Raw genomic sequence first — 13,510 nt, 5'->3', positions numbered from 1 at the left:
CCCCTAGGGTTCCCAACCCTAGGCGCAGGGGGGAGGCCCAAGGGGGCGCCCCCGCCCACTAAGGGCTGGTTCCCTTCCACTTTCAGCCCACGGGGCCCTCCGGGATAGGTGGCCCCACCCGATGGACCCCCGGGACCCTTCCGGTGGTCCCGGTACAATACCGGTAACCCCCGAAACTTTCCCGATGGCCGAAACTGGACTTCCTATATATAATTCTTCACCTCCGGACCATTCCGGAACCTCTCGTGACGTCCGGGATCTCATCCGGGACTCTGAACAACTTTCGGGTTTCCGCATACATATATCTCTACAACCCTAGCGTCACCGAACCTTAAGTGTGTAGACCCTACGGGTTCGGGAGACATGCAGACATGACCGAGACGCCTCTCCGGTCAATAACCAACAGCGGGATCTGGATACCCATGTTGGCTCCCACATGTTCCACGATGATCTCATCGGATGAACCACGGTGTCGAGGATTCAATCAATCCCGTATACAATTCCCTTTGTCAATCGGTATGTTACTTGCCCGAGATTCGATCGTCGGTATCCCAATACCTTGTTCAATCTCGTTACCGGCAAGTCTCTTTACTCGTACCGCAATGCATGATCCCGTGACTAACGCCTTAGTCACATTGAGCTCATTATGATGATGCATTACCGAGTGGGCCCAGAGATACCTCTCCGTCACACGGAGTGACAAATCCTAGTCTCGATCCGTGCCAACCCAACAGACACTTTCGGAGATACCCGTAGTGCACCTTTATAGTCACCCAGTTACGTTGTGACGTTTGGCACACCCAAAGCACTCCTACGGTATCCGGGAGTTGCACGATCTCATGGTCTAAGGAAAAGATACTTGACATTGGAAAAGCTCTAGCAAACGAAACTACACGATCTTTTATGCTATGCTTAGGATTGGGTCTTTTCCATCACATCATTCTCCTAATGATGTGATCCCGTTATCAATGACATCCAATGTCCATAGTCAGGAAACCATGACTATCTGTTGATCAACGAGCTAGTCAACTAGAGGCTTACTAGGGACACGTTGTGGTCTATGTATTCACACATGTATTATGATTTCCGGACAATACAATTATAGCATGAATAATAGACAATTACCATGAACAAAGAAATATAATAATAACCATTTATTATTGCCTCTAGGGCATATTTCCAACACATTATCCACATCTTTTTTCTTTTGCATATCGCAGAAATCAATGAAATTATTAAGATGGGATGCGGCATCTTCATTGGGAAGGCTGGAAAATTGATCTTTCATAACAAGATTCAGCAAAGCAGTATTAATTTCACAAGATTCCGCATTAGCATCGGGAGCAATCAGAGTACTAATAAAATCATTATTATTGGTGTTGGAAAAGTCACACAATTTGTTATTATCTTGAGCCATCGCGACAAAGCAAGCAATCCAACACACTAGCACACAAAAAGCAAACGAAGAAGACGAACGAAAGAGGGGCGAAGAAAAGGAGAATCTTCTCGAAAATCGTTTTAGAAGTGGGGGAGAGGAAAACGAGAGGCGAATGGCGAATAATGTAATGCGAGGGATGAGAGTTTATCATGGGTACTTGGTATGTCTTGGCTTCGCGTAGATCTCCCCGGCAACGGCGCTAGAAATCCTTCTTGCAACATCTTGAGCTTGCGTTGGTTTTTCCCTTGAAGAGGAAAGGGTGATGCAGCAAAGTAGCGTAAGTATTTCCCTCGGTTTTGAGAACCAAGGTATCAATCCAGTAGGAGAAAACGCACAAGCCACCGAATACCTACACAAAGAAACACCAACCTTGCACCCAATGCGATAAAGGGGTTGTCAATCCCTTCACGATTATTTGCAACGTGAGATCTGATAGAGATGGATAAACCGGTAAAGTAATATTTTTGGTATTTTTGGTTTATGGAACGGAAAGTAAAAGATTGCAAATAAAGTAAATAGGAAACTAGAATTGTAGATCGGAAACTTATATGATAGAAAATAGACCCGGGGGCCATAGGTTTCACTAGAGGCTTCTCTCAAGATAGAAAATATTACGGTGGGTGTACAAATTACTGCCGAGCGATTGATAGAAAAGCGCAAAGTTATGACGATATCTAAGGCAATGATCATGAATATAGGCATCATGTCCGTGTCAAGTAGACCGAAACGATTCTGCATCTACTACTATTACTCCACACATCGACCGCTATCCAGCATGCATCTAGAGTATTAAGTTCATAAAGAACGGAGTAACGCCTTAAGCAAGATGACATGATGTAGAGTAATTAACTCAAGCAATATGATGAAAACCCTATCTTTTTATCCTCGATGGAAACAATACAATACGTGCCTTGCTGCCCCTGCTGTCACTGGGAAAGGACACCACAAGATTGAACCCAAAGCTAAGAACTTCTCCCATTGCAAGAAAAACCAATCTAGTTGGCCAAACCTAATCGATAGTTCGAACAGACTTGCAAAGATATCAAATCATGCATATAAGAATTCAGAGGAGATTCAAATAATATTCATAGATAAGCTGATCATAAATCCACAATTCATTGGATCTCGGCAAACACACCGCAAAAGAGTATTACATCAAATAGATCTCTAAGAACATCGAGGAGAACATTGTATTGAGAATCAGAGAAAAGAAGCCATCTAGCTACTAGCTATGGGCATGTAGGTCTGAGGTAAACTACTCACGCTTCATGAGAGAGGCAATGGTATTGATGTAGAAGCCCTCTGTGATCGAATCCCCCTCTAGCAGGATGCCAGAAAAGGCCCCAAGATGGGATCTCACGGGTATAGAAGGTTGCGGCGGTGGAAAAGTGGTTTCGTGGCTCCCGTGGATGTTTTTGGGGTATAAAAGTATGTATAGGAGGAAGATCTAGGTCAGGAGGTCAATGAGGGACCCACAAGGTTGGGGGATCGCCCTCCACCCTTGAGGTCGCCTCGTGGCTCTTCTGGCTTGCACTCCAAGTCTCCTGGGTGTCTTCTGGTCCCAAAAAAATCATCGCGAAAGTTTTATTTCGTTTGGTATTCCTTTTCTGCGAATCTCAAAAACAAGGAAAAAACAGGAACTGGCACTGGGGTCTAGGTTAATAGGTTAGTCCCAAAAATCATATAAAATAGCATATTAATGCATATAAAACATCCAAAACAGATAATATAATAGCATGGAACAATAAAAAATTATAGATACGTTGGAGACGTGTCACCCATCTTCTGCTATATGGAGGGAGCTTTCAGGACGAAGCGTCGCTGTCTCGAGACAAAACCTGGGCAGAAGCAATCTAGGGCTCCGGCAGAGCTGTTCTGCGGGGGAAACTCCCCCCCCCCCCCCCCCGGAGGGGGAAATCGAATCCATTGTCATCACCAACGATCCTCTCATCAAGAGGTGGTCAATCTCCATCAACATCTTCACCAGCACCATCTCCTCTCAAACCCTAGTTCATCTCTTGTATCTGATCTTTTTCTCAAAACCTCAGATTGGTACCTGTGGGTTGCTAGCAGTGTTGATTACTCCTTGTAGTTGATGCTAGTTGGTTTACTCGGTGGAAGATCATATGTTCAGATCCTTAATGCTATTCAATACCCCTCTGAATATGAACATGAATATGCTTTGTGAGTAGTTACGTTTGTTCCTGGGGACATGGGTGAAGTCTTGTTATAAGTAATCATGTGAATTTGGTATTCGTTCGATATTTTGATGAGATGTATGTTGTCTCTCCTCTAGTGGTGTTATGTGAATGTTGACTACATGACACTTCACCATGATTTGGGCCTAGGGGATGGCATTGGGAGGTAATAAGTAGATGATGGGTTGCTAGAGTGACAGAAGCTTAGACCCTAGTTTATGCATTCCTTCTTAAGGGGCTGATTTGGATCCACATGTTTCATGCTATGGTTAGATTTATCTTAATTCTTCTTTCGTAGTTGCGGATGCTTGCGAGAGGGTTAATCATAAGTGGGAGGCTTGTCCAAGTAAGGACAGCACCCAAGCACCGGTCCACCCACATATCAAATTATCATAAGTAACGAATGCGAATCATATGAGAATGATGAAAACTAACTTGACAACAATTCCCATGTGTCCTCGGGAGAGCTTTGCTTTACATAAGAGTTCGTCCAGGGTTGTCCTTTGCTACAAAAAGGATTGGGCCACCTTGCTGCACCTTAGTTACTTTTGTTACTTGTTACCCGCTATGAATTATTTTATCACACAACTATCTATTACCGATAATTTTAGTGCTTACAGAGAATACCTTGCTGAAAACCTCTTGTCATTTCCTTTTGCTCCTCGTTGGGTTTGACACTCTTACTTATAGAAAGGACTACGATAGATCCCCTATACTTGTGGGTCATCAGCCATATTTGGAAAAGTGATCAACAGGAGAGTTTTTGTCTCGTCGAGGCGCATAAATTTGGTATTTTGATCATCTCAATCGAGATCATATGCTTATTATATGGCCCGCACAAGGAGCAAGACAGAAGTTTGGGCCAGATTCGGGTTGAATCCGAGTTAGACTGGAACTAGGACTCTAGGACGTGAATTGATGTAATTTTGTTGTAAGAAAAGCCTAGATGAATCCTTTACTTGTACGAGAAGTCCAGCTGTCTCTTATATTTTTTGGGGGTGACGGCCGATTGAAACAACACACAATCAAACAAATCAATATACTACTTTTTCATCTTGTTCTTCTCTATTCTTCGTGTTTGAGAGCTGCGAATCCCAAGGCTCTAGGGCAGCCCATAGCCATTGCACTCCCTGACGGGGTCCCTCCCGGGCGTGTGGGGTTTCGGGTCTTCAAAAACGCCCGCCGACTGGCTTGTGTACCGCGCTGTTGGTCGTGTCTCCTTCAACGTGAGCTGCAGTGCACCACCCCCGGCGTTGAGGGTAGACGTGACATGTTCGTGTGTCAGCACACTTTTTGGAAACTCCGCTGGGGAACTCAAGATCAATCATCATCAGCGTCAACCATCATGACTGATCTTCCCAAGCCATCTGAGGTAGACGCCGATAACATCATTAAGTCTAGTCTTGATGAGTTATTGGCCGACCATCGCCAAGTCTATGAGGAGTACAAGAAGGCGCGCGAAGAGAAGGAGTTGCATGAGTTCCTTGAAAATTCAAGAAGGATCACCTAGGCAACATCACTCCAATTGAAGAAATCAAGTTCCGACGAGCATGTTAAATCCTCTGTGAGTACTACTTTTTCTCCTAAATAGTGGGCTGAAATTGAAAGTTGTATTGTTGATGGTAATAATCTAGTCTATTAAACTTTCTTAGAAAATACCAATGCTCAGAAAAATATGCCTCGGTCATCTAGTCGTAATGTTGGTGTGCCTGCTAGTGTGAAAAACCCTAATCTGGTTTACCTCTTTCATCGGCACCCCCAGTACCGATGAACTATTTTCCTACACATACAAACCTGATTGTGGTTGCACCCATTAATCCTATCATGAGTATTCCAAGTTTGGTGGCAATGCGAAACCAAACCCTACCTATAGGTGCAAATGCTGCTAGGCCACAGTTCCTACTTACAGCTAGCAATCCCTACTCCACCTATGCCACTGCAGCAAGCTTCATCGTCTACTACGGACGATGCTCTAGCTAATTTTAGAGAAGAGATGGCTAAAATGCTTCGGGAGAATTTTGGTGTTGAATTACCTAGGAATCGGATTTAGCAAAAACCGTATCCCGAGTACTTTGATGCAATCCAGTGCCCTCTAGGATATAAAATTCCATATTTTGTTAAGTTCAATGGAGAGCGCACGAAAACCACATGGGAGCATGTTAGTCAATATTTGGCACAATTAGGTGAAGCAGGCTCACTAAATGAACTTAAAGTGCATTTATTTCCTTTATCATTGACCGGCGCCGCATTTTCATGGTTTTCTTCTTTGCCACATGGTTCTATTCGTGTATGGTCGCAGCTAGAACAGAAATTTCATGATCATTTTTATAGCGGCGATAATGAACTTAAGTTGTCACATCTTACATCGGTTAAGCAAAAGCATGATGAATTGGTCTCCATTACGTCAAGATATTTGGAGATTAAAAAATGGTGTTATAGTTTGGTGATAACCGTGAGAGATTTGGCTGATCTTGTGCTTAGTGGTTTGAGAACTCACATTAGAGAAAAGCTAGAAGGCTATGAGTTTTTAAATATCAACCAAGTCTTGCAGAGGGCTTTGGCTCAGGAAAGGCGAAGTAAAGATTTCAAAGAAGTGCATAGATATAAAGCTGATTGTCCTAAGATGAATATGGTTGAATATGATAGTGATCGCTCGGACGATGAAGATGATATGTATGCTACTGAATTTGTTTGGCCGTCCAAGGCCAAACAGTTTACTTGCAATGATTTGAAACCGATTCATAAGAATCATGATGAAGAGATGAAGTTTACTTTTAACATTGCTAAGTGTGATAAATATTTGATGCTTTATTGTTGTTTGAAGAGCTAAAACAGAATGCTTATTGCAAGTATCATAATTCTTTTTCTCATGCTATTAATGATTGCAATGTTTTCCGACGATAGATACAATCGTCCATTAATGACGGACGATTGAACTTTTCTGAGATGCAAGTTGATAAACAGCCCTTTCCAGTGAATACCATTGATTTGGAGGGGGGAAATTTGCTCGTTCGGCCGGAGTTAGCCAAATCTGCTAACAAGTCCAATGTTGTCATAGGTGAGCCCAAGAAAAGCAAGGACGATAGCAAGGTCTTGGGGAGCTAGGGTGTGCTTGACAAGCAACCCGATGGCAAGGAGGCAATCAAACTCACCATCAAGAATCCTACATTGGGGGGGCTACTACAAGTGCACAGAACACTCATGTAAAATTTGTTAAGCCCAAGAGTCCAAAGGTTGGCAAGTGGAAGACGAATGAAACTAAAGTGCATCACAAGAAAATCAAGCCAACTTTTGATGTGTTGCTGTTCAGATATGCCAATCAAGCGGCCGGTTCTAACTCTAACCGGTCACCAAATTTGAAGCAGTCAAGATCACCTACGAGGCAAGAATTTTAGCATCACACAAGGCCATGTGGGTACCAGGACCATGGATGGCGCCACCACCCTATGCGCCATACTAAATGGGAGACTTCATTGGAGTATGGGGGCAGCCTCCAATAGCCCCTTATGCATTTCATCCGGGGTGGGCAGAACCAAGGAGGCCCGTTCGTGAGAGGCTTTCTTAAACCATACGAGGCCGTTTGCACAATGGTGTCAACCGGCCAACGTAACATAATCAAGAAAGGGTCAGCAATCAAGTGTGGCGTGCTAAGTCACCAAGTGCTGCAGCAGTCAAGTTAGGAAAAGGCAAGGAAAAAATCAACATCGACTCACTCATCTTGGGCACCAAAACATTCACCTTACAGCAGCCGACTATGCATAGCTGATGGAAATATGACCTAGAGGCAATAATAAAATGGTTATTATTATATTTCCTAAATCATGATAAACATTTATTATTCATGCTAGAATTGTATTGATCGGAAACCTAAATACATGTGTGAATACATAGGCAAACACTGTGTCCCTAGTAAGCCTCTACTAGACTAGCTCGTTGATCAAAGATGGTTAAGGTTTGATCGGAAACCTAAATACATGTGTGAATACATAGGCAAACACTGTGTCCCTAGTAAGCCTCTACTAGACTAGCTCGTTGATCAAAGATGGTTAAGGTTTCCTAACCATAGACATGTGTTGTCATTTGATAACGGGATCACATCATTAGGAGAATGATGTGATCGACAAGACCCATCCGTTAGCTTAGCATATTGATCGTTCAGTTTTATTGTTATTGCTTTCTTCATGGCAAATACATATTCCTTCGACTATGAGATTATGCAACTCCCGGATACTGGAGGAATACCTTGTGTGCTATCAAACGTTACAACATAACTGGGTGATTATAAAGATGCTCTACAGGTATCTCCGAAGGTGTTTGTTGGGTTGGCATAGATCAAGATTAGGATTTGTCACTCTGAGTACCGAAGAGGTATCTCTGGGCCCTCTCGGTAATGCACATCATAAGAAGCCTTGCAAGCAAAGTGACTAATGAGTTAGTTGTCGGATGATGTATTACGTAAAGAGTAAAGAGACTTGCCGGCAACAAGATTGAACTAGGTATGTAGATATTGACGATCGAATCTCGGGCAAGTAACATACCGATGGACAAAGGGAATAACGTATGTTGTCATAACGGTTCGATCGATAAAGATTTTCGTAGAATATCTAGGAGCCAATATGAGCATCCAGGTTCCGCTATTGGTTATTTACCGGAGAGGTGTCTCGGTCATGCTACATGGTTCTCGAACCCGTAGGGTCCACACGCTTAACGTTTGATGACGATTTAGTATTATATGAGTTATGTGATTTGGTGACCGAATGTTGTTTGGAGTCTCGGATGAGATCACAGATATAACAAGGAGTCTCAAAATGGTCGAGAGGTAAAGATTGATATATAGAATGATGGTATTCGGACACCGGAAGTGTTCCGGAGGGTATCGGGTACTTATCGGGTCACTGGAAGGTGTTTCAGGTACCCCCCCGGCAATCCTATGGGCCATATGGGCCTTGTGAAGGAACACACCAGCCCACAAGCGGCTAGTGCACCCTATAAGGCTATAGGAGGAGGAGAAGGAAAGGGGGAAGGGAAAGGAAAGTGTGGATTAGGATTCCCACTTCCTTCCCTCACCCCCCTTTCCTTCCCCTTCAATCATTCATGCATACATGGAAAGGGGCGCAGGGCAAGGCAGGGCCCCTAGGGGGCGGAGGCCAACCCTAGGGCGCCTCTGGCTGCCTCTCCTCCCCCTCCCGCCTATATATATGTGGGGAGGGGGCGCCTAGAACACACGACATCAACTGTTTGCCGTGTGCGGCGCCCCCCTCCACAGTTTACACCCCGGTCATATTCTCGCGGTGCTTAGGCGAAGCCCTGCGCGGATCACTTCACCATTACCATCACTGTCACCACGCCGTCGTGTTGACGGAACTCATCTACTTCCTTGACACCTTGCTGGATCAAGAAGGCGAGGGACGTCATCGCGCTGAACGTGTGCAGAACTCAGAGGTGCCATACGTTCAGTGCTTGATCGGTCGGAGCTAGAAGAAGTTCGACTACATCAACCGCGTTGTCAAACGCTTCCGCTTTCATTCTACAAGGGTACGTAGACACGCTCTCCCCCTCTCTTTGTTATGCATTGAACAGAAGGGGATATTACACGTATTTGTATCGTTGCCATTAAGGATAAAAAGATGGGGTTTATTCATGCATGAGTTTACTTTGTCTACATCATGTCATCTTGCTTAAGGCAATACTCCGTTCTTTATGAACTTAATACTCGATGCATGCTGGATAGCGGTCGATGTGTGGAGTAATAGTAGTAGATGCAGGGAGGAGTCGGTCTACTTGTCTTGCACGTGATGCCTATATACATGATCATTGCCTTGGATATCGTCATGATTATTTGCTTTTCTGTCAATTGCCCAACAGTAATTTGTTTACCCACCGTATGCTATTTTCAAGAGAAGCCTTTAGTGAAAACCATGGCCCCGGGGTCTACTTCTATCATATATTAAAAATCCTAAAAATACCTTGCTGCACTTTTTCTTTATGTACTTTATTTTGTATTTTTGTTCCATCTATCTATCAATCACTACACAATTTAATCTTGCACGGAGCCGCCGAGGGATTGGCAACCCCTTGTTCATGTTGGGTTCCAAGGATTTGTTGTTTGTGTGTAGGTGCTGCTAACAAGGTGTTGCATGGTTCTCCTATTGGATTTGATAACCTTGGTTTTTAACTGACAGAAATACTTATCTCTATTGTACTGCATTATCCTGTCCTCTTAGGGGAAATCCCAACGCAGTTCACAAGTAGCAAGCAGCATTACTTAAAGTCTAGATGTGCCCTAGTTATCACACATCTAAGTGACTCAATCAATCTAGAAAGAAAAGGACAAAAGAAAATGCTTGCACGAATCTTAGCGTAAAATTAATCACATAGGAATTAGATGTGAGCACATCTAGATGTGCTTTAGAAAATCTGCTACTTAAAAGGGATGTCACTTTAACATGGGCATTGCTTCATTTTAATCGTGATAGTATTAGATAGCAGCAGCAATAGGAGCATATGGACAATGACCGCACAACCACCAAGTACTGTTGTAAAAAACAACATGTATACCTCCACCGAGGCATAAACCACAACTTTTGGAGTGGCCTTTCCTCTAAGTAATAATTAGGTGATGTTGGACCAGCTGACGAACCCTAGCTATTGTACATGGGGAGCTGGGGAGTAGTGGTATCAAAGAAAACCCGCATGCGGCGACCTGGGGAACTGGACCAGTACAATCAAGCATGAAATCCAAAAGCAGTTATACCTCAGGTAGGCGAGATATGGCTTAGGAGGGCGGGCGGGAACTACCCACAAGACGGCAGTGAATAAGGGCACGGAGGACCTTCATCGCACCAGCGCTGGCTCAGAGAGGACGGTGCACATCGGCTTCCTCCATCGCCGACGACGATAACACCAACGATGCACCTTCTCACCTGCCGCAGCGGACGGGATCCGGCCGGATCGGTGACCACCGGTGAGGAGAGAGATAGTGGACACTATCGTCTTGTTTGGATATCAAGAGGGTGAGAGCGCGAGACGCGAGAAATCCTATCAAACACGAGGCTACATATACACTGGAGTTAAAAATATCTCTCCATAGCAGTGGTTTTAAATAGAATACGCGCGTTCCCGGAAAGAAGAAATGAAAACTGGTGGATGAATCTTTTTTAATGTACCAGGAAAGAAAACTCGATCAATAACACGCCCCCGCTTCCAGGTTGCACTTTGTATAGCTCACGTGTGGTCCCCGACCCTCCACAATTAAGTGAAGAAATTAAAGGGTCAAATTATCATGTAAGTTGCCTCTTCGTGAACAAATGTGCTCCATCGTGTACTCACACTACAAAAAAATACACTTCCGTGATGATACGTGTTTGTCACAGTAGGTCGCGTTTTTTCTCATGCATGTACATCCATGACAAATTTATGACAGAATCAAGATAGTCATACCTGTGCTGTCATAGAAGTGTTCCATGACATTACCAAAATTATCATCACGGAAGTGTCCACTTCCATGACGATAAATCGCGCGTCACAGAAGTGCTTTCGTCAAGGGTGACCGACACGTGGCATCCACCGTAACGGAACGCCGTTAAGCTATCGGGTCGGGTTTTGGATCCGATAACCCGTTAACAGCCCCGACCAATGGGGATTTACCACGTGTAAAATCATCGTTGGTTGGAGGAAACACGTGTTGGCTCATCGTTGGGACAGATGTCATCCACTCATTGGACAGAAGGCGCCTATGACACGTCGACACGTGGCACGGCCCAACAGAGGCCCATTCCTGTGAAAAGGCCGGCTCGTTTGACTTGGTCAAAAGGTGGCGGGCCGGCCCATGGAAAGCCTGTTAACGGCTTGTTCGCATATAGCCCATTTACAGCCCGCTAACCCAAGGCCCGTTACGCCCTATCCGATTTAGGCCCAGTAGCGTCATCGGGGCCATCCAATATGATTCCAGCCTGTTTTCACTTCTGGCCCATGTATGGCCCATGACGTCTTTCGGCCCATAAGAGGCCCTATGTAACTCTTGGCCTATTAACGGTCCGTGGTGAAACTGGCCCGTAATGAACAGTGTATCACTTTACACCCATTAACGGCCCGTGGTGAAACTAGCCCGTAATGAACACTGTATCACTTTATACCCATTAACGGCCCACTATTCCGTTGGGCCATTTCCAGCCCATGTTATCTTTCGGCCTTCTCAGAGCCCATTTATTCTTGGGCTCATTTCCAGCATTCGTTTACTTACGGCCCGTTACTGTCATTTTCTGCTTGTGGGCCAAATTCAGCCTATGGTTACCGTCGGCCCGTTTGTGGTCCGTTAATACGTTGGACCGTTTTCATAGCGTCATCAAATATGTCCTATTAATGATGGCCCGTTATGGTCGGCCCATGAACGGACGATTCCAACTCTAGCCCGTTTACGGCCATAATGCGGTCTGTTTGGCCCATGTTTGGCCAATCGATCATACGGCCCGTATAAGGCCCATTGATGATACGGCCCGCAGAAGGCCCATTGTTTCTATGGCCCGTAGAAGGCCCATTGTTTCTACGGCCCGTAGAAGGCCCACTGTTTCTACGGCCAGTAGGAGGCCCAGTGTCATTACAGTAAATATTAGCCCATGGTTATTGTGGCCTAGTTATAAAAAATAGGTTATTGCAGCCACTAGCTAACCGCGGAAAAAGAACTGCAATGACTACAAGCAAACAAATAAACAAGACAACAAGGAAATAAATAAGCAAGCAACTAACGCTAGGCTATCACGGCTATTACACATATTACATCCACTGGGCATCAAACTTCGCCACCAGTGCAAATATAGGGAACAAAGCAGCATATCATATACACTGGTTGTCAAAATTGGCGACCAGCGCAAATAAACGCCGCAGCAAAACAAATCCAGAACTGAAACCACTTCAGAAGATCTCAAGAAACAATATCCTGGGTACCCATAATGCTGGCATGATGCTTAGCAAGCTTATTAACTTTCTCTTGTTTGGCGCTTAAATCCTCCAGCGCTTGCTGTTGCACTAGAAAATATGCATATGAATTCTGCAGGGACTTCCTCAGTCCTTCAGCTTCCTGTCGCAGCACATCTGATCGATGTCTTTCAACTTGAAGTTGAGACTCAAGAAGACGAACTGATTCAGGCAGCGAGTTCGAAGAGCTTGTGCCAGCAGTAGTGGCCAGTAACTCGAACACTACATCAAGACACGACTTTTGGGTTCCCTCACTGTCGTCAAGATAGTTTTTATCAGCTTTCTTGGAGACCAACAGGGATGTCTCACTATCTTGAACCTTATCTGCATTACTTCCTTTACCATTGGATAACGCGGTACTGTTCTCCAATATTTTGTCCGCATTCTAAAAGAGAAACAAGCAGACACATCACATGTTTACCATGTTGTATATGAAACTCATTTTGGTAAATGAGTTCAGTAGTAAAGTGGACAGGATAACAGCATGAAACAAACATATATCTATGTACCATGGTCACTTTATGGTCTATATCATTCTAGTTTTTGTTGCCAAATCAAGATAGAGACACAGTTCAAATAATATTTGTTCAAGACAAAGCAGAATAGACAGAATATAAGTGTGGGTAACTATAGAGCAATAACAACACTTGTAATGTGCATGACATGAGAACATAACTGTTTATTCAATTGAAACTGAAATCAACATAGAGCAGGTTACAACAGCAAACCAGTTAAAGAAACAGGTTTAAAACATACCTGTTGCGCCATTGGAGTTTCAATTCCATCCTTCAAATTTGAAAATAGTTGGTATGAGTAAATACAGTAATGCAAGAGCAAAGGAGTATGAACCATAGCTACAGAACCTGACCTGAGAACAAATCTTCTTCTCCTTTAAGCATTG

This window comes from Triticum aestivum, chromosome 2D, assembly GCF_018294505.1.
Source record: "Triticum aestivum cultivar Chinese Spring chromosome 2D, IWGSC CS RefSeq v2.1, whole genome shotgun sequence".
Lineage (NCBI taxonomy): Eukaryota > Viridiplantae > Streptophyta > Magnoliopsida > Poales > Poaceae > Triticum > Triticum aestivum.
Note: the sequence above shows the minus strand (reverse complement) of the source record.